This window comes from Myotis lucifugus, unplaced genomic scaffold (assembly GCF_000147115.1).
Source record: "Myotis lucifugus unplaced genomic scaffold, Myoluc2.0 scaffold_1215, whole genome shotgun sequence".
Lineage (NCBI taxonomy): Eukaryota > Metazoa > Chordata > Mammalia > Chiroptera > Vespertilionidae > Myotis > Myotis lucifugus.
The window spans coordinates 39,393-44,534 of NW_005872263.1; the positions used below are offsets into that span (position 1 = coordinate 39,393).

The 5,142-nt window shown below is 57.1% G+C and overlaps 1 non-coding gene across 1 annotated transcript; it reads right to left on the reverse strand.

Annotated features, from left to right (window-relative positions):
* Positions 1-2,088: 2,088 nt before the first annotated feature.
* On the reverse strand, positions 2,089-2,195 carry LOC111824341. Its single transcript, XR_002827418.1, has one exon. It is a non-coding gene; the product is annotated as a U6 spliceosomal RNA (small nuclear RNA).
* Positions 2,196-5,142: the final 2,947 nt, after the last annotated feature.

Genomic DNA, 5,142 nt, shown 5'->3' on the forward strand with positions numbered 1-5,142 from the left:
AGCCAGCTTGGCTCAGTGGATAGAGCGTCGGACTGCGGACTGAAAGGTCCTGGGTTTGATTCCGGTCAAGGGCACATGCCTGGGTTTCAGGCTTGATCCCCAGTAGGGGTTGTGCAGGAGGCAGCTGATCAGTGATTCTCTCTCATCATTGATGTTTCTATCTCTCTCTCCCTCTCCCTTCCTCTCTGAAATCAATAAAAAAATATTTTAAAAAAAATTTCATGTGGAGCCCTAGCCGGTTTGGCTCAGTGGATAGAGCGTCGGCCTGTGGACTGAGGGGTCCCAGGTTCGATTCCGGTCAAGGGCATGTACCCTGGTTGCGGGCACATCCCCAGTGGGAGGTGTGCATGAGGCAGCTGATCTCATTGATGTTTCTAACTCCCTTCCTCTCTGTAAAATATCAATAAAATATATATTAAAAAAATTTCATGCAGATAGCGCCGATCTAGAGAGGGAGTGTAGGTAGGTTCAGCTCACCCTTGCACACCAGACCCCGCTCCAATGGCCCCTGCCCGGCAACAGACTGGCCAGTTAGGGCCCATCCGCTGTGCTGGGGGAGGGAGTGGGCCTCAGGGTGTGCTGGGAGCTGCCCCTTCAGAGGGGACTTCAGGCTGGACAGTTTCTCTTGCAGGAGCCTGTGGGGGTGAGAGGAACCATCCTAGACGTCTGTTCGCAGGCGATGCGCTGTGGGAGGGGTCTGCAAGCCTTTATGGATGCCCTGGTGTTTGAGATGGGCCTGGAGGCTGGGTAGGATTCCAGGGAGCAGAGATGGGGCAGAACATTCCAGAACAAGTAGAGGAAGTTACGCAGATGTTCAGGGGCAGGGGGGGGGCGGTCTTGTGTGGCTGTGGAGGGATTCTTGGGGAGTGAAAGGACAGGAGGCAGCGTTGGGTGGAGGCCAGACTGACAAGGGACTGTTTTGTAGGAGCGGAGGCAGCTGGCCAGGAGCCCTCCCCTTCTCCTGCTTCCTTTGTCATCCATCCATCCATGTCCAGGCGGGGCCCACCTGCTCTCCACGCTGGCCCTCACCAGGCTGAAAAGAACTGTGGCTCCCGAGGTCAACGCTCAAGGTCATGGGGAGCTGGAGTCCCAACACTTGGCTCCCTGACCTCAAGCCCTGAAGCCGTGTTTTTTTTCCAGCCGGCTTAGCTGGGGCACTGGAAAGCCTTCTTAGAAGTGTCTTTCTGGGGTTGTGAGCAAGTGTTTGTGTCAGTGTCTGAGCATCGTGACACACCAAGGGTGACACGGTGACACAGCCAGGTCTCAAGGCTCGTGACCTCCAGAGCGTGAGGAGGGAAGTGGACAAGCGTAGGGTTTGGCTGCCTAGAAGGCTCTTGGGAATGAAACTGCTTTTCTAGGAGGTGCCATCACCTCCTTTCTCTGTGTTCCTGTGTCTTGCACGGACTCCAGCTGCAGGTCACTCACCTCTGGGTTTGCATGCATGGTGGTGGCGTGGGTGGAGGTGGGCGGGCCCAGGTTGAGCTTCCTGAAGTCCTGTCAGCCAGCTCTCTGCACACAGGAGCCCTCTCGGCTGTCTCCGGCAGGCCTCTGCCCAGATGAGCTGACTGAGTAGTTTCTAGAAGCAGTGCTTGCTCTAGCTGTTCCCCAGGATGTAAAAAAAGACAGTGTTGCCGAAACTGGTTTGGCTCAGTGGATAGAGCATCGGCCTGGGGACTGAAAGTTCCCAGGTTCGATTCCGGTCAAGGGCATGTACCCAGTGGGAGGTGTGCGGGAGGCAGCTGATCAATGTTTCTAACTCTCTCTCTCTCCCTTCCTCTCTGTAAAATATTAATAAAATATATTTTTTTAAAAAAGACAGTGTTGGCTCTCCCAGGAGCCCAGGAAGAGCCGCTTTATGGGTTTAGAACCCGGGCCACGGGCAGATTTCAGAAGAGCCACCAATCACTGACTGTCTGCCTCCTGCACACCCCTGGCTGGGGATCGAGCTTGCTACCCGGGCATGGGCCCTGACCGGGAATCGAACTGTGACCTCCTGGTTCATAGGTTGATGCTCAACCATTGAGCCACACCAGCCAGGAACTTCATACATTTCTTTTTCCTTTTTTTCCCCCCCTCTGGATTTTAAAAAGATATATGGAATGTCTCACGAATTTGTGTGTCATCCTTGCCCAGGGGCCATGCTAATCTTCTCTGTATCGTTCCAACGTTAGTATATGTGCTGCCGACGCGAGCACCGTTTCTTAATGATGGAAATTCACTCTACCAAGACTGAAGTCAAGGGCTGTCTTCCGATTCGGCCTCTGTCCCTTAGGGCTGTGTGATCGGTGCCTGCCGTTTCATTGCTGCAAGCTCAGTGCCCGGATTGCTTCAGCAGGGAAACCGATACCCATTCCTCAGGGCCGCTCTGACGATAGGAGACTGTGAGCTTCGCATGGCGCTTGGCACACGGAGAAGAAGAGATTCAAAAACATCTGTTCACCCCGAACACGAAGCCAAATAATCTCCTCTAAACGGTTTGTCAACCGTTTTCAACATTAAGTCCCAGGGTCCCTGGAAATTTGGAGCTAAGCGGTTGTTACTTTCCGCTTTTTGTTTGGCTGCAAAAAGCTTTATTGTTTGCATTTGCTCCAAGGCATGGGCCGGGGCTCGGGAGTGATTAGAAGGCTGCCTAGTGGTTGCAGAGAGAGGCTCAGGCAGAAGCGAGTCACCGAGGGGGGTGCACAGGGACCCCTCAAAGGCCTCTGGGCTCCAAGTTGTATTTGAGGTTGAGCCTTTGAAGAGATACTGGCCGGGCCGGGCCTGGGGGCGGGCAGCGGGAGGGGAGTCAGGTGCGGCCCATCTTCCTGATGAGCTTCACCTCCTCGCCCAGGAAGTGGTTCTCCCGGAAGTCACAGCGCTGAGGGGCTGCTCGGGCAGAACCGGGGCCTGCAGACCCTCAGGGCCTGGGTCAGGCTCTTCCCGGGGCCCTGGCGGCTCCCATGGCGGCCTGAGTGCCGCCCCATTCGCTGTGGGAAGGCCCTGCAGGTCCTGGAGGAGGGCACGGCCGTCCCCTGGTTTTCCTCTTCAAGAGACGCTGGGCGCCCGCAGCTTCTCCTCTGGGGACTCGGGGAAGACGTGGCCCTCGCCCGCCAGAGCCCCGCGTGGAGGTGGAAGCAGAAGCCCAGAGAGAGGTAGGTGAGGGCGCCCGCGGATGCGGGGGGGACGCGTGGTTGATGGGGCCTCCACCTGGCTGGGAGAAGCGAGGAATTTGGGAGCTCACGGTTGCTCGGCAATAAGGAGTTGAGCTCAAAAAATGGTGTTGGCTGGTCTGGAATGGTGTTGGCTGGTCTGGAATGGTGTTGGCTGGTCTCGAAAGGTATTGGCTGGTCTGGAATGGTGTTGGCTGGTCTGGAATGGTCTTGGCTGGTCTCGAAGGGTGTTGGCTGGTCTGGAATGGTGTTGGCTGGTCTGGAAGGGTGTTGGCTGGTCTCGAAGGGTGTTGGCTGGTCTCGAAGGTTTTGGCTGGTCTGGAATGGTACCGAAGGTGGCGACAGGAAAGAGGTTGGAGGTGGTCTGAGGCTGGAAGAGGGGGCGTCTCTAGGTGTGTTCCGTACAAACACGGCTGAAGCAAGAGACAGAGGAGTGCCAAGGGCACTGAAAGAGGTTGTTCTTTATTTCCCGAGTGGGGAGCTGGCAGGCTTGGGGGAGTGACAGACCCCCACCCACACCCCCGCCAGTGGAAGGGAGGGGGGCTCTGGGGAGGCCCCAGGTAGAGCCCAGCTGAAATCTCCAAGTGTGGAGGTGCTGTCCTCTCGGGGTGCGCCCCCCTCAGCTGAGGACTGTGCCCCGCTCAGTGCTGTGAGGCGGGGGAGCTCTCGGATTTATGACGGGGTTCGGTGAAAACTGGGGAGGGCTGGGGTGGTGCAGAGGCCTGGGTGTCTGTCCTGGGATCCTCCCCAGCCTGCTCCCCCGTCAATGGGAGAAGCTGAGAAAGGCCTTGAAGTGCCTTTGGGAGACAGCCCCCCACCAGGACTGCTGTCAGCCATGTGAACACCCTTTCCTCTGTGTGTCCCCAAGACCGGCTCCTCCAGCTCTGAGGACCCCCTTCCCCCGGGGCAGCCCCTCAGGCCGTTTTGTAACGTCATCAGGGATCCCTTTGGAACCACCCCGCAGGCAGGACTGGTTCTTAAGTAAAATCGGACCCTCTAGTGTGACCTGGGCCCTCCAGCCCCTTCCCTCAGCGCTGGCCCCCCTCTCCTGAGTGTCTCCCCAGGGGTCCTAGGGGCCGTGAGGTCATCCCTCCTCCCATCCTGTAACCTGGGGGACTGGGCATCAGGCCGGGCGGGGAGTAGGGGCGCAGTGACTGTCCCCGGAGGCCTCGGCTTCCTGACCCGCTCAGCCGGGTCCAGGTGGTTTAACGCCTGAAGCCCACCCGCTCGGGGCACAGGGACGGGGCTGCGGAAGGCAGACTGCGGGCGTCGCCGAGCGGGAACGGCTGCGCCCCGAGAGCGCGGCCAGCATGGCGCAGTGGTTACCGCGCACGGGTCTCCGTTCGTAAACATGACATCTGCACCCTCCTCCTCGGGAGGCGCGGCGGCTGAGCACCCGCCAGCTTTGTTTTCACGGGGCCACGTGGGGCCCCGCCACAAGGATGCGGCGGCGTCAGGTTCAGCTTTGGCTCGCGGGTCCCCGGGCGGCCACGCTGCAGGGCGGGCGGGTGCGGGCCCGGACTTGCGGGGACAGCGTGCAGGGGCCCTGCCCGCCGCGAGGCTGCGGTCTCGTTAACAAGCCTCATTGCGGGCGCGTGCGGCCCGGGCGGGGACGGCGGGGGACGACTAGGGGAGAGGAATTCATTAAGATGGGGCAGGTTTCAATCATAGAATATGTATGTCAAATATTTCTCTATAACTTTTATGATCAGAGAATTATCTAACCAGAACAGAAAATCTACTGAGTTTTATTGAATTTCAGAAGCATTAAAATGGTTACACAGTGACCATAACATGCCGATCACACCAAGTACCCATCTACTTCATCTAACAAACATTTACCAAGTGCGATTTTGCAAAGCTCTCATCTTTGCAATCGAGTCGGGGAGCAACACAAAAATTTGAACACTGTCAAAAACAGTTAAGTATACGACAGTAAAGCATACTTTCTTTTAAATTATTTCTTTATTTAAAATAATTCTTTATTGTTGAA